A 24108-nucleotide genomic window follows, 5' to 3' on the forward strand; every position below is an offset into this window, starting at 1 on the left:
GAGCAAGCACAGTCAATTTTCACCCAGAGTGTAACATCACTCATCAGTCTTCAGTAGTGAAGATTCAGAATTTGGTTTAAGATACCTCCTCAGCCTAGCTCCTCTAGACCAGAAATAGTTTTGCTCAACTTCTTCTTACGTTTTCCTCAGTCCCTGCTCTCCAAACTCCAAGTATCACCCTACATCTAACATTTAGCTTTGTCCAAGATCACCCCTATCTTCCTTTATCCCCTCTGCACATTTCTCATCAAACTCAAGGTTACTTTTTAGTTCAGTCAATAACTCTTCCATAACTACCTAAAAAAAAAAAAAAGAAACAAAAACTACAGCAGTCTTATTTTCAATGGTCTCAATACTGCATGGTGACCACTAAGGCCTATCTGGCTTTCACAAATGAGCAAGGCACCCTGCCATCAAGCATTTAAGTGGAAAAGGTCTACATGGGATACCCACTCAAAGCAGCCCTTAAAAACCTACTGAAAGAGGAGTTTACTTTGGATTCCATCCATTTACCCAAGAGGTCATCCACCATCCACCTCTCACACGAGTACTGCCTGCCACACTATTTTCACTGTCCACTGTTTGAGTACAAATGCAACAGGAGAAAGTCAGTGTCAAGGAGTCAATTCACCAATGTTGAGCACCAGCCCCACGCCCCACTGCCCCACACATACACAGTACTTCAGGAGTCCTAGCTCTGCAGGGTAGGAAAAATAAGTTGAGATATTCTTCCCCTCAAAAGAAGTGTCATCCTGAAACTCAAAAACAATCCCAAAAGGAAACATATATTGAAAAGAATAGATGTCTTTTGAGATCACTAAGTACAAGTTATAATACCATACATAATAAAGGGATATAAACAATAGTTCCTTCTACTTAAGAGTGTCTTTTGTCCCCAGCTCCCAAACTCACATTTAAGGACCTGTGTCTGGCATCATCATCTCTTGAGACCACCTCCCTGATTGCCCAGAGTACTGGGTTATTTTGCCCTTCATAAATGAACCATCCATTCATTCTCTTAGCAATTAAAAAATGATTTACTGACTGTGTGGTCTGGGCCAGGTATTATATAAGGTGCAAGAGATACACAAAAGATGAATAAGACACATGGAGCCCATTAAGAGGATTTGAAAAGTTTTCAGTGACAGAAACTGAATTCTTTAGAATTTTAAAAATAGAGAAATGAATAACCTCAAGTCCTTGCTCCCAAAGAGATCAGTCAAATGCCAGCATGAGTACTGAAGATGGCCAAACACTAGAAGAATGTCAGAAGGTAAAATCCAGGAAGCACATGCTTGCAATGAAAGCACTCTGAGCCCTAAAGGATTTGGTTCTCCCCAAAAGTGTGAAAAGGACAAAACAGCCAAGACTTAGCCTTATGATCAGAGAGCTGAACTCCTACAAACCCATCAGGACATCTGTGCTAAATAGGTCCCTCTGACCTAGTCCATCCTCCAAAACACAAACTTCAACTGCTGCATGAACTTCCACAAAATCTGGAAAGGCTAAAATTTAAAGTCACTTTCCCAGTCACAGAAATAAAGGTCAAATACCCAGAGCAAACAGTGAAGCAACTCCAATCGGCAAATTGGAATGTTGGTCAGAGACTCAAACCCAAAAATCAAACAACTGAGTAGTGGTGGCTCTGGAAAACAAAGCTCTCATGATCACAGAAGAGTCTTTAGACACATAAACAAGCCCAGATTTCCAGAGACACACAGAAGAGCACAAGAACATTGATCAGTCGTGCAGCTGGTTTGAGTATTGGGGTAGAGGGAAATACATTCATTTCAACTTCAAAAAGGAAGCTGCTGGGCCTCTTAATAATTTTGTGAGCATAAGTTCAAGTAAAACTGCCTTCTATCTGAACCAAACGCTGTGATGTGCCAGTCACGCCCACGTGAGGAAGCTCTTCCATAAGTGGTCTTCCCAATAGACAAATCCCGGTTTAGAACTTCTGATTCTTCAACTAGCATGGCAAGCTAGGGCACTCTATGGCTAAGGACTAAAAGAGAAGAGGTCAATCTTCCATTTGGTTCTTCTAAGAGCTGGAGTTGGCTGCAGAAAGAAACAGCAAGTTTTCACTCCAAGAGATCAAAGAAGGCATTTTGTACCAGGAAACCCAATTCAATCCTCATTTCCAGGAATAAAGCCACAGTGCCCAATATTTGCTTGGGAAAATAAAACAGGAGACTATGTGGCCTCCAATTAAAATCTCTTGACAGCTTTATTTCCCAGCCTCACCAGTTTAAGGCTGTGAACATTTTAGCCAGGCACTGATTTAACTTAAATACCAACTCCCCAGTCTGAATGGTCACACTTACCACTGGGTTAAAAAAATGAAAGCGTTTTAACACTTCATGACAGTATTCTTTGCCCCGTCCTGAGCACGAGATGTATAAGACAAGGTGATACTGAGAAGTGCCAGCCTCAGCCCAGCCCATCTCTCCCATGACCGCAGTCAGGAGAAACCGCTCAGCAGCCTGTGCTCTTCTTTTAGTCACGATACTGGAAATGAGTGGAAGCAGGAGAAAATGGGCGGGGGGTGGGCAGAGGGGCTCACCTCCATCTTACTTGGGTATGACAACAATCTTATTTGGGTATACTTTAAAATTATCACTTGAGTTCTCGTCAATCAGCCAACAGTTCTTGTGTGCCTACTTCACAGGCACCAAGCTAAGTCTATATAGTGCAGGGAAATATTCCCCAAGTAATCATTATGTTAATAGTTATGTGTTTAATCTTCTTAATCTTTTTACAAAAAAGTATATATCCTGTATGTAGGTTATAAAGTCTAAAAATAAAATCAGCACCCATGAACCCATCACTCAATCAAAAACCAGAATATCAACCAACACTGTATCTCATCTACCTACCTCCTCCACCCCACCCATATCCCCAGGTGCCTGCAGCGCGCGCGCACGCGCGCGCGCACACACACACACACACACACACCCCCCACACGCGCGTGTGCACACACACCCCACACACCCAGGAATTCATTATCCAGAACATGAGTTTCAATCTAAGTGTCAATGCATCTTTAGGATTATCTCCTAATCATTATAAGTGAGTTGGCTTTCCAAATACAGCAGTGATATACTGTTTCTTCTTAAAAAGCGGTGTCTTTAAGGCTTTTTTTTTTTTTAGGTAAACTGCTGCTTTAAAGAGAAATACTAACAGACTAAGCGAGACAGACTTAATTATGGTAAACTCATGACGACAGTGTACAAATGAATTAAATTTGGCAAACACTGGCAAAAACAGCCGAGAACATGGGTTCCAGCATCCCACAAACTCCTGGTTCAAATCCTTACTCCACCCTTGATGAGCTCTACAGCTTAGGGCAACTCAGTTTTGCCAAGCCACAATTCTTTATTGTAACGGAATGGAATAATAATAATAAAACATATGGTTGTTGTGAAAATATAATGAAAAAGTGTGTGTAAAGATCTGAGCACACTGCCTGGCACACATCCAGTCCCCTCCTCCCCAAATCATCATATCTGTCATTAAATTCACTCAAAACATATCAAAGGATTTTGCCACCACCAATAGTTTATATTTCCCTAATTTCTAACATGTAAAAATAAATCAAGAGGCAGGGATCCAACAGCCGAACAGTCACAGAGGACAATTCCTAGCCCCAGCTCGTTTGCCTAAAATTATAGTATACCCTCATTGATTCCATCTCCACCTTGTGACCTTGAATAGCAGGATCATTTTTCAAATCCACTTCTGCCCCAGCCCTTCCTCCCAGAGAAGGCTGGACTACTCAATCCAATCTTACCTAGAAGCCTATTACAATCATCACAGGACTAGTTCTGTGTAATCTAGAGTAAACTAGGCATAGTCTCTCTTTACCGATTCAGTCACTGTTTTCCATTCCACGGACAGGTGCACAAATTTGGCAAATCACTACTTAGAAAAACAATCAGTACTATTAACAGAATTAAATTCCTCACATCTGAAGTTAATTCGTCATATTCTGGAACACGGCATACTCCTCCATCTTTACCCTCCATCATCCTTAGTATCCTTTTAAGTTACTCAGAGGTAACAAGAAACTTATTCGTATTCAAATGATCACTCTGTTCCAGGGTACAAAAGCTGTAAAACTACTACCTATATCAAGTTTTATCTAAAACTACTCTCTCCACTTCAAGTAAATCTCACCCATACTGAAGAGAATGAACCCATCCTGGCCTTTGTTTTTTCATCTGTCCAGAATTTATTTCAACATCATTAACCACCTTTGAGTATCTTCATAAGGGCTGATGGTAGAAATGTGATTATCCAACACACAATTCCATCAACCTAAGGACTACGCATCTCAGCCTCAAAAGACTTCTGTTTTTTAATTCCAGTATAGAAAAGAAAAACAACTGAATCACGAAAAAAAAGTGGTTTGGTCTCAGAAGCCAGGTGATCCAAATCCTATCTAGGCCTAAGATAACTCCCGAACGACCCCTGTGTCCCCATCAGTAAAATGGGGAAGATCCATGTTTCACACTCAAGCATACTGTAAAACTGGAGGGCGAGGCCAGTGTCTAAGGTCAGCACAAGTCTAGCGTCTGCTGGCTGCCAGAGCCCGGGCCCCCAGCCAGCCACCCACCTCCAGAGACAAGTGCCAGGACATACTATAGTGTTTCCATTTAAGGCCCGCCACTTGGATCAGCCCATCTCTTGAAATTTCTTACCACCACCTTTCCAGGAAGAATTTTTTGGGGGGAAAGGGGAGGTGGTGTCTATTTTTTGCCACCGACTTTCCTTGGGCTGTCAGAGCAGTCTGCATCTCTGGAACAGGATTCTTTAAAACCACTGGGCTAGTCTGTGTTTAAATGCCAGGCCTCTTTTCAAAAATATACAAAATGCGGATGAGATCAGTCCCTTCTCTCAGGATCTAACTTCCATCACACACACTTCAAAAAAGAAAGAAAGCCCAATGAAATTAACAAATCCATTGAATTACTTTCCTACCTCTCTGCCAAAGCCACAATAAGCTCAACTTTTTAACCAAGACTTTTCTTCTTCTACTAAGTGGAATGTTTTCTTCCCTAAGGAGCTTCTTCTACAGCTTCTCTCCCATGCAAGGAGCGTTCAAAACTCCAGAGGGAAAAAAGGCGGGGGGCGGGGGGGGGGGTCGGGGAAGATTGGGAAACCTATCTAGCACAAACTGGACAGAGCTGAAACAGTCTAGAACCCGACGGAAGTGAGTGCTTCCAGCACGGCAGAGGCCCACCTCTCTCCCCAGAGCACCCACGGCTCCGGCCTCACTGTTTTGGTTACAGTGTTGAAGGAAGGGCTTTAAACTTGGCAAAGTACCGTGCAACATCTGTAACCACATTTGCCTTCTGGGGATCGGAAGATGAATCCCACATTCCTGGCTTTGAAGCTTTTTGAAACTGCAGCTAGGAAGAACGGAGGGAGGGAGGGAGGGCGTTGAGCAGAGTTTATTGGCTGTCTCTCCAGCAGAAAATTCCTCTTGGAAGAGACGGATATTTTGAGGGTGGGGGTGATTTGCCCATCCCTTGACTCTCTACCAAGCTCAGCTGGGAAGGTGAGCCCCGTGGTCAGGCGGCCAGATCGATTTACAAGTCAGAGGCGCACACCCTGAAGGAGTTCACTACAGGCACACACACTGCAAACCCGAGACCACCCCACTCCATGCCTCTGCCCTCTCCCACATCCCACCAGCAGTTCAGGCCCACAGCAAGACAGTTTTGTTCCGCGGCTGCTTCCCCCACCGAGAGTGAATCGGCTTGGGGGGAGAAAGGAATGAAAGCGAGGGGGAGGCACCGCAGACGCCCACCCTCCCACCCCCAATTCCTGCCCCTTTTCCCGGTAGGTTCTCCCCTCCCTCGGTCCCCCGGGCTCCGGCTGGCGCGGCGGGCGACCTGCCCTCACCTCTTGTCCGGCGGCTGCGGGGGGCTGAGCCGGGGGGAGGCGGAGTGCTAGCCAGCCGGGCGCTGCAGGTCGGCGCGGGGCGGGGCGGGGCGGTGCAGCCGGCGAGGGAGCCCGGAACTCCGCGGGGCTGAGGGCCGGCGGCCGTCCCCGAGCGGCGGCGGCGGCAGCGGCGGGCGGGTGCCGGGGGGCCGGGTGCTTTCCAGCCCTGGGGCCGGTGCGGCTGGCCGAAGAGCAGCCTGGCAGCGGCGGCGGCGGCGGCGGCAGCGGCAGCCACCCCGGGGAAAGAGCCGGGGGAGGGAGGGGAGGCGGGGTGAAGAGGAGGCGGAGGAGAAGGAAAGGGAGGAGGGCGGGCGGAATAAACTTCCCGAGGCGCCGCGGCACGGGCTGGGAGGACGGCCGCGGGCGGGGCGGGCCGGATGGGGGCTGGCCCGGGGGGCAGTCGCGGGGGGACGGTCACTGAGAGTAGAAAAGTTCCCCCAGCGCCGAGGGGCAGGCTGCGGCGGCGGCGGCTGCAAAGAGCCGGAGCCGGAGCGGGAGGAGCGGGAGGAGGAGGAGAAGGAAGTGGCTGCGGAGCGCTCGGCCAATGAGTGTCTGGAGCTGTGATTAACCAGGCAGCAACACATCATTTCCTCCCGGCGCGGATCCAGGGAGCCGGGAGGGAGAGGGAAGACGGCGGGGCGGGGCCGTCCCCGCGCCCCCTGCAGGCGCCCGGCCGGGGGCGAGCCCGCCGAGCCCCGCCGAGCCTGGCCGAGCCGCCCTTGGCGCGCCCCTGGCTGTCTGGCCGGCCCGGAGGAGGCTGCGAGCGCGCCGCCTGCGGGGCTCTTCGGAGGCGGGGAGGCGGCGGGGCAGGCCCAAGACGGGCTCCTGCGGCCGGGGTGGGAGGCGGAGAGGCCGCGCGGCGGGGTGAGTGCCCAGGTAGGCGCGGGCGGAGCCGTCTGGACAGCTCCCGGGGGGAGAGCGGGGCGGGCGGGCCGACTGCCTCCCAGCCCGGGACTGCGGGCGGCGCGCGGCTGGACTCCGACTTAGGCTGGATGTACAGGGAAAAACCTTGGCATTCTCACCCAGGCCATTTCTGACCTGCCTTCAAATCCCCTTCCACTTTGCTCATTTTCTCGCAAGGTCTGGGGTTATGCAAGAGCTTGCCATTTTCGCAGACCGCCTCCTTAGGAATAAAAATATGCATTTGGGGCGGGGAGCGGGGGGAGGGCGTCGGGGGCGGGGGGCGCTGGTGTTCTGCGGTAATCTAGCCCTGTCCTAGGCGCCATGGGAGCTTACAGTGGAAAGGAAGGAACATTCCCCGACACAGAGAGGTTGACAACCCCGGTCCTTAGATACACAAAACACTCCAGTGTGCTAATATTATCCAGAGCATCAAAAAGGCATGTGAGGATCAAATTTTGCACGGTGCCTGATGAGTATAAGGAAAGCACTAAGCCATTTTCTCTGCCCTCCAGAAGTTTACAATGTAGTCCTATTACAAAGCCAAATAAAAGCAAGAAAGCAATAAATGGTAATACCATAAAGTATTTTTATCTCTACAGGTTCATTCATGCAGCAGGCATTACTGGGTGACTGCGGTACTGCAGAAGGTTGCAAAGAAAATGGATGATCTGGTCCCTGCGGGTCAGGGGTTTACAATCTAATTAGAAACACAAGGCAAATATACATGAAACCCCTAGAAAAGAATCCCCAGGTATAATATAAGCAAGAAGATGCAGAAGGAAAAGGGCTTTGTACCTGTATAATTGGTGGGAATTTGGAGAGGAAACTCCAGGTCAATCAAGCATGTGTGCCTGTATGTACCCACCTCCCTCTGTAGAACAGTGTGGCAGGGACCTCAGTGTCTTTGGCTGAAGCATCATCCCTGCCACTTAAGACCTTTGTGACCTTGGGCACATTTTTACCCTCTTTAAGAAGGGAGTACAACCTGTCTCAGGAGGTTTGTTGCACGATTCAAATGACATTACACACATGTGGGAGCTTCTGAAGCTTCTGTGTAAATATTTCTCAGTCGGGTCCGTTTAGGGAGTCCTCATGTTACTAACCTCTTCAGGTAACCTTCTTTATAGTATGCGGTAGGCTGTAAGGGGCTTCCCTGGTGGCTCGGTCCATAAGGGCAGGGACCAGGCTTGGTTGTGCCCACAGTGTATCATCATGCCTATCAGACTGGCATATGTGAGTACTCAATAAAGGTTTGCTGAATAAGTCAATAAATGAACTAATGAATCCTATTATGATCTTAACTCTTCCTTTTATCTCTTCCTTCATACTGGTGTTTTTGTATGGCTGGCTCAACGCAGAACCTTCTACCTTAACCCTCATGTAAACTAAGTTGTATTCCAGGAGACTCTCTGGGAGGATCCTGGGTAGTTATTTGTGGCCTTGTAACATAGATAGGTTGATTGAGAGTGTGTGTGTGTGTATAAGAAGAGGATACACAAGGATACAGCCCTTCAAACAAGCCCCACTAACACAAGGATACAGTCCAGATACAGTCGTTTGGCTTGGATATCTTAATCCAGGGTTTCTCAGTGTTGGTGCTGTAGACATCTTTGGCTTTGGCTGGATAATTATTGTGGGGTGCTGTCCTGTGCAGGGTAAGAGGTTTTACAGCACCGTTGACCTCTATCCATTAGAGGTAAATAGGACTCCCTCCACAGCCATGACAACCAAAAATGTCTATTGTGCTCTGTGTGGGCTCAGACACTCAGTCGTCTCTGACTCTTTAAGACCCCAGGTACTGTAGCCCGCAGGCTCCTTCTTCCATGGGATTTTCCAGGCAAGAATACTGGAATGGGTTGCCATTTCCTAATGTCCTGGGAGGGTACAGGGAGGTGAAATCACTGTCCATTGAGAACCATAGCTTACTCCAACATCTAATCCACTGATTTAACTGGTGGAAAATCACACCAGTAAAGTAACTTGGAGGAAATACATCTTCTGTTGGTCTAAGATTTCCAGATCTCCTCCATCATATGTTTCAAGGAGCACGACTCTTGTTAATTAATTGCCTGCTGCATTGTGAATTGGCAACTCTTCTGTTTTCTGCATATCCTCCTCCTTTACGCCCAGATCAACATGTTCATTTCTAAAAGTCAACAGCTTTCAAAAACTATTAGGAAACAGTCTTGAGCAACCTAAGAGTCGTGTACAATATTTTCCTTTAAAATTGGGGGAATTTATTACACAAAATTCTGCAGAGTGTAAGTAATATAGACTATAAATTGTAAATTTTTAGAAATGATTTCATTTAAAATAACTATGTAATTCCATTGAGTGATTTTTCTCTCATCTTGAAGCCATTACTTTTTGGCTCCAAGTGAGTTTTCCTTTCATAATGGTATGAAGGAACATGTCTTATTAAAACCTATAAAGCAAAAATCAGCTTAGTTATTTATATCAACTTTCAGAAGCAAATTCTTTAGAAGTATATTGGTGGGATGTTTGAGCTGGTGTTAATGAGAATCATGATGGATTGATGTGCTGAAGTTCAATTTCTAGAAGTTTCTGAAAGAAAAAGATTAATGGTTGAAGGAATGAATAAACAAATTCTAATAAGTCTGTTCATTTGGTTTGGACATGTAGAGCCTGCCCCCCCACACCCTAAAAAATCCCTGCTTCCAGCAGGCAATAGTACTGGGTTTACAATGTGAGTGGACATTTTTGTTCAGCAAGACAATATCATCTGTCTCATTAAATAAAGTTATTTCAAGCATTGGTTTTACAGTTTTGTTCATACTTAGTTTGGATTTTACAGCTGTGTAACAGTTACAAGCATATGGAGATTAGTTTACATCTAGTTTGGTGGTTGTTTACATTTAAGTTGAGCATTGAAAGCTAGGTAGGCATAATAGCTTAGAAAAAAGGCAACGTTTGAGGACTGGATGTGGTTTATGGCATAGCGATTCTCCAATTTTGTTTTGGTAAACTGGAACTGGGACACATATTCTTAGCGGATCTCCAAGTTGTCTATGAACTTTGTTCTTTTGCTTCAGTTATAATTTTTTTTTAATTGATGTCATATTAAAGTAATTAATATGCATATTCTGGATCTTATGTCTGTCATGCAACCATGATTCCACTACCATTTTTCGCTATGTACCTTTCATGTAGTTTATTTAAATGAAATTTTATAAAACTTATTTAAGATCTGTGAAGGTCTGTGGAACTGTTTTCCTCTTAAATGTGTCCATACATTACTCAAGTGTGAGAAATGCTGACCAAACTGCATCTTTACTATTCCTAGAGAATGATAAATTCAAAGACCCTGAGATCTGGAATTTAGTCCTAATCCTGAGGCCCATAAGAAACCAGTTAACCAGTATTATGTTCCAAAGATTGAAATGACTGGATCAGAATAGTAAGGGGTGGAAAGGAAATCTTAACCTGAAAGGGTCACTAAAAATCCTGTCATTACTGGCACCCTTTTCCTCAAATGGTAAACATTTAACCCATCAGGACAGATACTTGTTTATCTTCCAATTAAACTTTGACAGGTGTATGAATGACTCATTAACTGTACATTTCTTACAAGACTTTATTGACCATCCACCATATTCAAAGAGCTGTGGGAGCTATAGCCACTTCCCATTTAGGAAAGTTCATCCAGTCACTCCGGGCACAGCAGGATACAAGCAACCAGTGCTCAGCTATGAGCCAACCATATGATAAAAGAGGCACTACCAAACCGTTGCAGAAAGAAAGATTATTCATTAAACGGTGTCGAGGCACTTGGACAAAATCCTGTTATTGCGTCCTCTCACACTATTCCTGAAAATATTTCCAGAAGAAATAAAAAAGCTTACTTTTAAAATTATAAATTAACTCAGAGCAAATATAGATAGATACCTTTGGATGGAGATAGGACTGTTTTTTTTTGGCCGCAGCATAGGCCTTGCAGGATCCCGGCCCAGGGATCCAACCCAGGCCCATGGCAGTGAAAGCACCAAATCTTAACTGCTAGACCACTAGGAAATTCCCGGAAAGGACTTTCTAAATAAAAGCTATGGAAGAAATTTAAAAGATTGGTTGAAAAATAATAATAATAAATAAATAAAAATAAGAAAGATTGGTTGGCTTGACTATGTAAAATTTTTCCCCTAAAATGTTTTAGGGAATAACCAAACAAAATAAAACCATGGGGGAGCCAAGCAGTTAAGCTACCTACAACATACACTCAAAAGGATTAAAATGTGTTTTTTGGTGTGTTCTGGCTGCTCTGAGTCTTGGCTGTTGCTTGCAGGCTTTCCCTCGTTGTGGCGAGTGGGGCCTACTCTCTAGTTGCTGTACACGGGCTTCTCATTGTGGTGGCTTCTGTTGCAGAGCACAGGCCACAGTAGCTGTGGCCCACGAACTTAGTTGTCCTGGGGCACTGGCAGCTGAATTCTTAACCACTGGACCATCAAGGAAGTCTAAACTCTTTAATATATTAAAAAAATTTTAATAAATATATTTTAAAAATTAAATTTAAAATTTAAATTTAAAAATTAATATATTTAAAAATTAAAAATATCTAAATTCTTTAATATATTAAAAAAACTTGAAAATTAACAAAATGTACCTTTTAATAGAAAGTTGAGTAAATGTCATACTAGATAAGGAAAAATAAAATTTTACATATGAATATTAGGAAAAAAGTTCACTCTAAAAATTGAGATGGGAGAAGGCAATGGCACCCCACTCCAGTACTCTTGCCTGGAAAATCCCATGAACGGAGGAGCCTGGTGGGCTGCCATCCATGGGGTCACTAAGAGTCGGACACAACTGAGCGACTTCACTTTCACTTTTCACTTTCATGCATTGGAGAAGGAAATGGCAACCCACGCCAGTGTTCTTACCTGAAGAATCCCAGGGACAGGGGAGCCTGGTGGGCTGCCGTCTATGGGGTCGCACGGAGTCGGACATGACTGAAGCGACTTAGCAGCAGCAGCAATTCAAATAAAACTAAGATAAAATGTTTTATACAATTTGTTAGCAATTGAGCATATTCTCTAGTGGTAAGATTGACTTTATAAAGGACATTTAGTTGCTATGGAGAGTGTAAACTGGAAAACAGTTTCTTGAAGATAATTGATGTGTATCAAACACCTTAAAAATATTTATACCCAGATACTTTAATTCCGTTTCAGGAATTTATTCTATGAAAATAATCATCAATCACACAAAGATTTATATAAAAGAATGATCATCATCTATTAATTTTGGAAATGCAAAAAATAAAGCATAAGTTGAAAAAATAGGATACAAAGATAGTATTCCAATCCCATGATATTATAAACACATGAATCCCTCACACTCACGTATACACTAAGATGAAAGACCAGAAGACAATTTTTTCAGATGTGTAATAATAGCTTTGAATCATGGATAGGGTCAACTTATTATCTTTTTTACACATGTCTGTGTATTCTAACTTTTCTATATTTCATAAGCAGAAATAATCATTATAAAAATAGAAATGCCTATATTTTTAAAGGGTCTGACAGTCATGGGACAAACCTAACTGGTGAGGAGTATATGTGGACTTGTATGTGTGAAGTGGGAGTTAGGAATTAGAGAATAGAATTCAAATTAGGCATTTTTGTGCTCTGCTAGTAGGTCCATTTCTTTCCGAAGAGAATTTCTCAGAGATCTCAGAGCATTATCTCATTCTTTGCTTGCATCTCAGTCTCCTTGTGACTCATTTCCTTACAACCTTGAGGGCCATCAAGGGCTATCAGCCATCAGCCCTGTTCTTGGTCTTGCTCACATTCTGAAGCTGCTTGAGTTTCTAGTTCCCTTCAGCCAGTTCAGTCGCTCAGTCGTGTCCGACTCTTTGAGACCCCATGGACTGCAGCACGCCAGGCTTCCCTGTCCATCACCAACTCCCGGAGTTTGCTCAAACTCATGTCCATCAGGTCGGTGATGCCATCCAGCCATCTCATCCTCTGTCGTCCCCTTCTCCTCCTGCCTTCAGTCTTTCCTAGCATCAGGGTCTTTTCCAAGGAGTCAGTTCTTCTCATCACGTGGCCAAAGTATTGGAGCTTCAGCTTCAGCATCAGTCCTTCTGATGAACATTCAAGACTGATTTCCTTTAGGATATCTAATTCCCTTAACTACAGTTAATTTAGCTACATTGTGGAGATTTGGATTTTTAAAAACTACTTCCGTGGATAAATGCCCTCAGGACAACCAAATTAATTTCTTCCTCCAATTAAATGGTATATTTTGAACATAACTGTGTAGCTCTTGGTAGAATTCAGCATTACAGTGGCTTTTCATTTTTAAGGAACATCCCTTTGCCTGACTGGTCCCTCTGAACATTGGCATCATGAAGACATTGTCATGAATAAGAAATCAAATTAATTTTCCAAGTCCTAGTATAGCCCCACTCTACCAATATCTAAAATCCAAAGGCTTCCTTTTTATTAACCTACTTTTGTTTAATGAAACTCCAGAGATCAGCTGCTAAGGTTAATTACATATAGCGGAGGACTAGCTGTGTGACCTTAGGCAGGTAACTTCTAGATTTCAGAATCTAGCTTCTCCTCCAGAGTAAACGTGAGGGGTGAGTTGCATTTCAGAGGTTTCTCGGTTTCAAAATTCCACAACTCAAGTCAGAATTACTAAGAAGCTTAATATGTGAAGTTGCTGATGCTGTGTTTGACATTTTGAGAATGAAGCGCTTAAGATTCTCTAGGAACTGTCCAAAGGCCAGTGGGACTGGAATGAAAGGAGAATATCCTGAAGTGACCATAGAGGACTGGCCCATTCTTGCAGGTATCCCAAAATCAAGCCAGGGAAGTAATGAAGTGATTAAAGGGTTTTTGTTTTTTTTTTTTAAATATTTTTATTTATTTGACTGCACCAGGTCTATCTGCGGCATGTGGGGTCTACTTCCCTGACCAGGGATTGAACCTAGGTCCCCCTGCTTTGGGAGCACAGAGTCGTAGCCACTGGACCACCAGGGAAGTCCCTGATTAAAGGGGTTTAAGCAAAGGAGTGAGTGACAAGTTTGCTTAAGGTCATTAATCATTCCACCCAAGACATCTATGATCCTTTGTTGACAAGATTTTTCCCCTAATAATTATTTTGTTTTTTAAAAAAAAGATACAAAGTATGCAAGTACAAAAGGATATATTGTATAAGGAAATGCAAATTTCAGAATCACCAGTTTCCCAGTCACCCACCCTCTTAATACAGAAACTCTGTAAACATAGCAAAACTACACGTGCTCTCTTTTGCTTTAACACAGATCATAGCATGCTATACACTCTTCTGTCCTTTGTTTTATCACCAAACCAATAATACCAGTTCCCACTGATAAATAGTCTTTGCTATTACAAAGAAGTCGTTTCAACCAGTTTTAGTACTGTTTTTGTTCTCCTCTTCAAGTAAGCAAAGACTCACAGAAGTCTAAAATTGGAAGGGACCGAAAATCTCATCTAGTCTCAGCTCTGCCTTTTATAAGGAAAAAGTTTGTTACCAAAAAGTCATGTGATTCCTCAAGGTCTCAGCTCCTTAAAGTAAGGCTGGATTCAGAACTTGGTTGTCCTAATCATCTTTAGGTCCCTTTATACTTCTTGATTATAAAGTAATACTTGTTGCAGTTAAAAGTGCTTTTTAAGTGATACGCATGGTAAGATCTGATTTAATCTTTAAGCAGATATGTACGAGCACAGAAATGAGTTTGGAAGGCCATGCTTTAATAAGATGCTGTCAGTGGTAATCTTGGCAATGCAGGCAGCAAGTTTATGAGGTATAAATCACATACCATACAATTAACCCATTTAACCCATGTGAGTGTACAATTCAATGGTTTTTAGTATATTCGCAGATTTTTACACCTATCACTACAATCAATTTTAAAACATTTTCATTATCTCCAAAAGATACCCTGAGCACATTAGCTGTCCTTATTTACATTTTTTATTCTTATGTTGTATTTCCTAAAAATTTTGAAGTAACTGGTACTGTTATAATAAAAATACATCTATTTGAAACCAAAATAAAACAATGCAATATTCACTGTGAAAATATACAGAGGAAATAGAAAGAAAAAAAATTTTCAAATAAGAAATCACTTAATTGTACTATTTCTAATATAAAATAGATATAATATTTCGGATAATGTTCTCTTGGTCTTTTCTGTGCATATTTATCTATTACAAGGAAATAACATGGTTTACTCTTACTCAGTTATATCCGAGCATTTTCTCAGGTCAGTAGATACTCTCTGAGAGTGGTTTTTGAGTGATTTAAGACCATGAGTCCATCTTACCACACCTTTTGGTGTCTTTGTCACCATACCCTCTATTATCCTTGCCAATTTGGGAATTTAAAAACTTCTAGGTTTTAATTTGCATTCTTTTAATTGCTAATGAGGTTGTACCTTGCTCATAAATATATCAACTGTATTTTTTCAATTTTCTTTTTATTTAATGCCCTTTACCTATTTTTCCATTGGAATGTTAGTGTTATTTTTATTGATGAGAATATAAAGAGCTTTCTATTTTCCTTTCCTATTGAGCACTGACCAGGTAGAAATTCCAACCTATAAACAAGTTTTAAAGATTAACTTGGTTTCCACTTATTATTTCCCAGATTTTTTCAGTGGGACTGGCTGCTTTTCTTCAAAGGGACTCTTCCTTTCTATTTTACTAAAGAAATAACTAAGAATGAGGGGCAGTCTGTGAAGTTCCTTGCAGTTTGATGAAACAGTTCACCAATTTCATTCTAAAGCTCCACAAATAATACCTTATTTACTACTAGTAATATAAAAACTATTTTAATAAGCTAAGATTTTTCTAAGTAGCCAGGTAAGTTACGTTGAGTCAAGTTCACCCACCCTTATAAAAGGTAACATCAACACTTTGCCAAGTATACTAGGGTATGTGGAATGCACTTAAGGCTCACTCCATTTTTCTTTTTGACAACCATGAGTTTTTAAGCCAGCGAACAGTCTGAATTTTTTGTGTTTGATATTAACTTTTCCTATTGACTTATCGTTGATTCACAGTGTTGTGTTAATTAACAGTCTGAAGTTTTAACTATGACTCAATTCCCCCAAGTGCTTCACCACAGAGTACAAAAGGTTACCAAATCCTCCAGTTTCTAACCTAGAGATCCAATGTGGAATGAAAAAAGTAAACCTATCACTCTTCAGCAGCTAAAGACGTTATACTCATCAGTATAACTTGGAAAGGAAAAGAAACACATAAGCAGCAAGGAAAAGATATTGATGACAACGATTATTCCTGGATAGAAAATGGTCACATAACCCATTTGGTAAAGAGAGAGGAAAAAGGCAATTTATTGATCTGAATGAACACGCAGCAAAGGCTATTCCATACAACCTCTCAAAGAGCTGAGATGAGCTTTCAATTTAGAAAAGCTTACTCTATTGCTGGTAAAGGTTGGGTTCCCTGTTGGCAAATCAAACAAAGATTTGTTGACAAATCAAATGTTCATCAGAAGGTCTTCTACTGTGAACTGTCTGCTTCTACTTAATTTTCAGTTTTATGTATTAGGCACCAGTAAATTTAATACTCAGAACACAGCCCTAGTTATTAATAGGTACTATTTGTTTTTTAATATCAAAACAAAACCACTTTATTATTTTTACAGTGATCATTGATTAGCCTTTGAAACAGAATGATGGAGTCTTCTATTTTGAAAAGAGTTTAGAAAAATGTAGTACAGCCTCCACTTATCTTTTCTTGTTGTTTTTCAATTTTTTTTTTTTTTTTTTTAGGATTTCATGATGCTATAGTTTCTTTTTAAAGAAAACTTTCAAACATAAAAGAAAAAAATAGAATAACAAACCCCATAAACCTATTGCCTGGTTAAGCAACCATCAAGATGAGGCCAGACTTGATTCATTTATTTCCCATGCCCCCTTACACACCCTTTTTTTGGTGGGCAAGGGAAAGAAGTATTATTCAGAAGTAAACTTCAGCTGTCATATCATTCTATTCCTACTTTTTCAGCAAGTATCTCTAATACATAGGGACATTTTTTTACCCAACCATAAGGCAACTATCACACCTAACAAAATTAATGACTACTTGGTATATCTCCCTTTCAGATTCTGATTGCCTAGATTTTCTCAGAAAAGTCTTTCATCAAATCATGATCCAGACAATGCCTGCTTATATCATTTAGTTATTTGGCCTATTATTAAGTCTTTTAATTTTGAGATCATTTAATCCTCCCTCCATACCCCACTCTGATATATGGATGTGAGAGTTGGACTATAAAGAAAGCTGAGCACTGAAGAATCGATGCTTTTAAACTATGGTGTTGGAGAAGACTCTTGAAAGTCCCTTGGACTGTAAGGAGATACAATCAGTCCATCCTGAAGGAGATCAGTCCTGAGTGTTCATTGGAAGGACCGATGTTGAAGCTGAAACTCGAATACTTTGGCCGCCTGATTTGAAGACCTGACTCATTTGAAAAGACCCTGATGCTGGGAAAGATTGAGGGCAGGAGGAGAAGGGGACCACAGAGGATGAGATGGTTGGATGGCATCACCGACTCAATGGAAATGGGTTTGGGCGGACTCCGGGAGTTGGTAATGGACAGGGAGGCCTGGTGTGCTGCAGTACATGGGGTCCCAAAGAGTCAGACATGACTGAGTGACTGAATATGATATGCAGATGACACCACCCTTATGGCAGAAAGTGAAGAGGAACTAAAAAGCCTCTTGATGAAAATGGAAGTGGAGAGTGAAAAAGTTGGCTTAAAGCTCAACATTCAGAAAATGAAGATCATGGCATCCGATCCCATCACTTCATGGGAAATAAATGGGGAAACAGTGGAAACAGTGTCTGACTTTATTTTGGGGGGGCTCCAAAATCACTGCAGATGGTGACTGCAGCCATGAAATTAAAAGACACTTACTCCTTGGAAGGAAAGTTATGACCAACCTAGATAGCATATTCAAAAGCAGAGACATTACTTTGCCAACAAAGGTCCGTCTAGTCAAGGCTATGGTTTTTCCTGTGGTCATGTATGGATGTGAGAGTTGGACTGTGAAGAAGGCTGAGCACCGAAGAATTGATGCTTTTGAACTGTGTGTGTTGGGGAAGACTCTTGAGAGTCCCTTGGACTGCAAGGAGATCCAACCAGTCCATTCTGAAGGCGATCAGCCCTGGGATTTCTTTGGAACGAATGATTCCAAAGCTGAAACTCCAATACTTTGGCCACCTCATGCGAAGAGTTGACTCATTGCAAAAGACTCTGGTGCTGGGAGGGATTGGGGGCAGGAGGAGAAGGGGATGACAGAGGATGAGTTGGCTGGATGGCATCACCAACTCAATGGACGTGAGTTTGAGTGAACTCCGGGAGCTGGTGATGGACAGGGAGGCCTGGCGTGCTGCAATTCATGGGGTGGCAAAGAGTCGGACACGACTGAGCGACTGAACTGAACTGAACTGAGCGACTGAAGTGAACTGAACTGAACCATACCCCACCCTCACCCAGGTTTGTTATTGTTGGTCATGGTGGTAAGTGAAGTTGATGCCACTGATTTGTTGATGAAACCAGGTGACTAGGTTCCACTTCCATTTTACTTTTTAACTGGAGGAGAAATAGAGGCTTAAAGAATTTGAGTGAGTCTCCCGCAAAGAGGTAGTTAATCAATATAGAGCAGAATTCAGAGCTCCTAACCCCATCCTATCATGCCCTTTTCCCATACATAATGTTGTTATGCTGTTTTACAATATCTATGACTTTCATGTTCTAGTGATTCAGAACATACTAAGAACATTTTAAGCTTTATTTCTTTTGGGATTATTTACATTTAAAATTCCTACTATTTCCCAAAAGTTAGTCAGGATTTAGAATTTGCAGCTTGTGTTTCCCCAATGCCTGGTCCATTGTAGTTACTCTATAAATGTTACTTTCTGAAAATATACCAAAACTCACTGAAAGACTTAAGTTTTCAAAAATTCCAAATAAAATAGAAACTCATAGCAGACTAATAAAAAGTATAAGTGCTTTGAATCTGAAACAAAGTTATTCAAACAATAATAAAATGCACCAAAAATTAAGATCAGGCATTAAAACTTAGAAAATGTCAAAAACAAATTGATTTATGGAAACTTATTTTAGTTAAGCAGGACTTAGATTTTTCTACTGGTGATACAATCAGTACATGAAGTAAAACATGATCATTGGTAGTTTATATATTCTCAGGAAGCATGAAGGTAGAGAGGGCACAGGGAAATGAAGGCCAAAAACACATCTTCTTTCATCCCTTTCTTAGAGTCTCCAGAGAAGATGGAGAGAAGAAACAAAACTTAAATCCATTTTAATGGCTCCAGCTTTGTCCTTTTTAACAAGTCAACCAACAAATCATTTTTTTTAACCAGTTTTAGCTAATAAAGACTTTTATTTGCATATGCTGTTTGCAGTCTTCCTGCGTTCAAGAACTCTGATTAGGAATTGTTACTTTCAAACACCACAACTTCCTCACATAAAAATGAAGAATTCTTGGCCACATTTTCCCCTCCATCTTCATAAGGCTGTTAAACAGGGGTCATCTACCACTCTCTGGAGTTTATTTCAGTTCTTAAGTATATCTGAAGTGATTTAAAAATATTTGTTACAGTAGAATATTCATGGTTGCTGCTGAATATGTTTTTCTTTCTTTCTTTTTTTCTGAGAAGGAAGGAGAAAAACACATTGTTTGAAAAACATGTTTTTAAAATAATTTTATAGATTGCAGATTTTGTAAATGATCATGTTAATTGTTGGGAAGGGGTTCCCAACCTTGTTAATGTCCCCTTCGCATTAGGCTTTTGTTCCCCAGCTTTGAATATGTCATTTTCTCCCACAGACTGCATTTCTAGGGGTATAATTGCTGTCTCCATGTAAAAGACAACTCATGTGCATAAATTTCCACTCACTGAAACAAGACTGCCTCCCCTAATTTTAATGCAGATGTGATCCAGGGGGTAGGGTTACACTTACTCCCCCAAGCAAAATGAAACAGATTATACATTAAATATTGTCTTTGGAACCAGGTGCACAGAAACAGCCAATTACCTAGACAGCTCATCACGTCCTGATATGTTTACCACATTGTTTTTTGTTTTCTCTTTAAACATTTGGCGAATTATTCTCAGGCTTTCATTTCTTTATAATGAAGAGAATATGCTTATTAATAAAGGCCACTTTTGTGTGATTCACGAACAGTTGACTCACAAAAAGCCTTTAAAACCACGTTTGAAAGTTTCTGAACTGAACTTGAGTTCCTGTGAAGACAAAGCCTTATTACTATGAAGAGGAGCAGTTCTGGCTCTTCTGCTCCTGCTGCTTCTTCTTTTCTACATAACTAATATCTAAAAACAATTTAAAAGAAGAGAAAGGATGTGAATTTGTGAAGAAGAGAGATGGAGGGACGGTGCTTCTGTTTATCCTTGAGATATTTTATATGGCTCATACTTAAACGTTACAGTATCCATATTAATTTATCATGTTTTGGTCACTGCTCACTCTACCATCTTGAATTTTTATGCATATTATTACTTCTTTGGGGTTTTGAATTCATTGAAAATGCTGATGAATTCAAGAGCTCTTTCAAGGCTGGTTTCTATTATTCCAAGAGAATTTACCACTTCCTAAAAAGGGACTATATTAGATTTCCAGCCATTAACCTTCCAAAGAAATGTGAAGAAGAAATAGAGTGGCAGCAAAGATGGAATTGGTGCAAACCAAGAGAAAGGTTAAAGTCAGGGGGCTTTGCCATGGGCATGCCTGACAGTGGACTGAGGGGAGGGGTGGTTAAGGATAGGGAGGAAGAAGATGCTACTGGAAATTCTAGGGAAAGGCTTAGGGGCAAATGGCCTAGAGATCAACCATCTGCTGGTTGAGTGGTTCCACAGGTACTAATTTGCTGAGAGTCAGTCCTTAAACTGTATACTCTGAACTTCTTTCGGAAGTTAGTTCAATTCAGTCGCTCAGTTGTGCCCGACTCTTTGCGACCTCATGAATCGCAGCACGCCAGCCCTCCCTGTCCATCACCAACTCCTGGAGTTCACTCAGACTCACGTCCATCTAGTCAGTGATGCCATCCAGCCATCTCATCCTCTGTTGTCCCCTTCTCCTCCTGCCCCCAATCCCTCCCAGCATCAGAGTCTTTTCCAATGAGTCAACTCTTCGCATGAGGTGGCCAAAGTACTGGAGTTTCAGCTTTGGCATCATTCCTTCCAAAGAAATCCCAGGGCTGATCGCCTTCAGAATGGACTGGTTGGATCTCCTTGCAATCAGTCCAAGCGACTCTCAAGAGTCTTCTCCAACACCACAGTTCAAAAGCATCAATTCTTCGGTGCTCAGCCTTCTTCACAGTCCAACTCTCACATCCATACATGACCACAGGAAAAACCATAGCCTTGACTAGACAGACTTTTGTTGGCAAAGTAATGTCTCTGCTTTTGAATATGCTATCTAGGTTGGTCATAACTTTCCTTCCAAGGAGTAAGCGTCTTTTAATTTCATGGCTGCAGTCACCATCTGCAGGGGGAGCTCTAAGCAAAGTAGGTGAAAACAGGAGAAATTCTCTATATGTAAACAGTGAAATTGAGTGTAAGCCTTATGTTATTCTTTTTGCTAAACATTTTAGAGAAGATAAAATACATATGTGGGAGTAGAAAAAGAACTTGAAATCATCAAAAATAATAATAATAAGGAAATTCTTCATGTATTGCTATGAACTGAGCTCTTCAACATAGTGATAATTGGGAGGAAAAAAAGGCAATTGGATCATATGCTACCATTTGAGTTTAAAAAGAAGGAGAGATAATACATCTGTATTGGCTAGTATAATTGGACAAAAATTACTGGAGATAGCAGGATGGAGGAAAAAGGAAACAACAGAAAGACAGGGACAGGGTAATATGTTTCATTTCTTTGAAAAGGAAAAAGTTCAGCGTTTAGAGGACAAAAATTGCTAGGTCTGGTGTGAGGTGGTCCTGGTTCTGATTACTGGTTCTAGCACTTTCTGACTCTATAACCTCAGTTTCCTTATCTGCACAATGAGAAGATAATACTACCTGCCTCATGAGGGAGCTGAAGATATGAAGTCAAGGAACATATAGCCTGCAGTGGAGGAGGTACAGTGCCTGGGATACATTCATTCAGTGCAGGTGGTCACCATTATTCTTAGTGATACTACCACTGGCTTTCTCACAAATGACTGGGTATTTGGGGAAGAGGGTGGAAATGGGTTATGAGAATAATTTACTGAAACAGAGCATCTTCAGCTTTGAAGGAGTTTGCTGAAGGGTTCAATACCATCAAAAGCACTTATAGATTACCTCTCTGCACCTGGCACTCTTCTCTGCAGAATTAACAAATAAGGACCCTTTCCTGAGCTTCATATCATGCACCTCTCTTTTCAAGTTCTGATGGAAAATAGGACACTAATTGGTCTGACTTGGGACAAGCAACAGAAGTGTCAGCCACGGAACTTTTTTGCACTTTTTATTATTTTTAAAAAGTGGGGAGAGAGGGAAGAGAGAGGATAGTTTCCTTACTATCTACATGATTGTAGGCAGCAGGCTGGGTGGCTTTGCCCTGGGCAGGCAGTGAAGGAAATGGTGTTCCTTGCAGATATTTAGAAGGTGTAGCTTAAAGGCTCAACTGACCTGTGAATTTAAGGAAGCAGAGAATGAGTAAGTGGACACAACCTTGAATTTATGTTCCCCCAATCTGCAAGATTCCACAGATAGACCCTGAGTGGTTCTGAAAACCCAGAAATTATATGCAGAAGTATGTTTGTATATGGTAATATGCATTTTAAGGGGAAATACATAACTTTAATCAGATTCTCAAAGAAGGCTGATCTCAAAAGGATTAGAAGGCCCTGCTAGACTGATGATGATTTTGTGATTCATCCAACATTGGGAACGTGAGGCCTACACAATAAAGATTTTCCTAAGATAAAGAATTAAAAGACCACTGCTCTGCTATGGTTGCTTCCTAAGCTGCTAAACTTGCATGTTTTGCTGTATTCATTTTTATTATTACTTGCTGAATATTCTTCTTTAAATTTGTTCACTTTTTAAACTTAAACGCCTAGTTTAGACTCATCCTGTGCAAAAATATCTGTGAAATCATGGGTATATTGTGCCATTTGCAGTTCTTTTCCTAGTGTATGTTAGACGAAATTTATTACTTTTAAAATTTAAAGATGTTTGTATCATTGCCAAAATCATTTATTGCATGCTCAGAGGTGGGCTTAGGGCATTTTAGAAAACTGTCTCTAAGTATTCTAAAATTCACATCGAGCATTCCATTTTATAGGGGAGCATGAGGCAATTAACGCAACTTATTAGAGATTCTAAGCAAATGGGGGAAAACTTTAAGTCAGGTACCAGGCGATGCTGTATCTGCTAATGACTCGGCCATGCTGTCTATCTCATTGCTATGCAGACAGCTTAAAGAGATTTTCAAATGCTCCCATATTTCCCCACTACCACATAAAGAGAATCAACTAGAGGAAAACCTTGATCAATTTAATACTCTGGTAATGATCCCAGTAACTGAGGAGGGGGAGGGAGGAGCCAGTGAGTTTCTTTCTACTCAAATTCCATCTCATTTTTATTTTCTCTTAATGTTTTTTTGAATCCCAAGTTCCAAAACCTGTCCCCTATTATGCAGTGCAAACGAGAACAGATGGGGAAAAGTTATGTTGGAAAGGGCTTTGGAGGGCCACAGAGAAGAGAAATATGACTACTCAATGTGTCACACACCAACTTGCAGCTGCCACCAGCCCTTCCACACAACACGCTGCGTATGGAACCAGCCCATGGTGCTTGGAGGAGCAGGCTGACTGCAGGAAGGGAGTGCAATGAAAGAACAGTCGCTTTACTTGTGTTTCCTTGAAAATACGAATAAAGAGCAGAGCAGCAGCACAGCCAACAAAGGAGAAATAAATCCAGAGGCCAGGCGGGAAAACAGTGAGCTGTACCCCCAAGTTTCCAAATGTTAACTGAGAATCAGCTTTATCCTGCCTTTTTATATCAAGCGATGCCTCAGCATTTTTCAAAGTCACATTCAGGGCTTCACTCTGTCTAGGAATGCTTCCTCCAGAAAGACATGCTAGTTCACATGCATGGTGTGGCCTTCCAACAAGTATTTGTCAGCGCTTACATGGCGCTTATGCGTTCACTAAATATTTCAAGGGCAAGGCAGCTGATCTGGTTTCAAATGGCAGGT

The 24108-nt window shown here is 41.7% G+C and overlaps 1 protein-coding gene and 1 long non-coding RNA gene across 5 annotated transcripts in view; one reads left to right on the plus strand and one right to left on the minus strand.

Moving 5' to 3' along the window:
* ACVR1 (activin A receptor type 1) overlaps window positions 1-6401 on the minus strand; it is a 131370-nt gene extending 124969 nt beyond the window's left edge. Inside the window, exon 1 of one of the 3 annotated variants that reach the window (XM_086353959.1) lies at window positions 5908-6401. The gene's annotated coding sequence lies outside the window, so the exon portion shown is untranslated. The remainder of the gene's footprint in view (window positions 1-5907) is intronic. The other 2 variants (XM_086353942.1, XM_086353950.1) reach the window with 2 other exon arrangements.
* Window positions 6402-6539: 138 nt separating this feature from the next.
* LOC147378389 (uncharacterized) overlaps window positions 6540-24108 on the plus strand; it is a 47445-nt gene continuing 29876 nt past the window's right edge. For both annotated transcript variants that reach the window (XR_015146347.1, XR_015146348.1), the window contains exon 1: window positions 6540-6822. This is a non-coding gene — a long non-coding RNA (uncharacterized LOC147378389). The remainder of the gene's footprint in view (window positions 6823-24108) is intronic.

Source organism: Bos grunniens, chromosome 2 (genome assembly GCF_055505025.1).
Source record: "Bos grunniens cultivar Pamir isolate PY7600 chromosome 2, Bosgru_T2T1.0, whole genome shotgun sequence".
Lineage (NCBI taxonomy): Eukaryota > Metazoa > Chordata > Mammalia > Artiodactyla > Bovidae > Bos > Bos grunniens.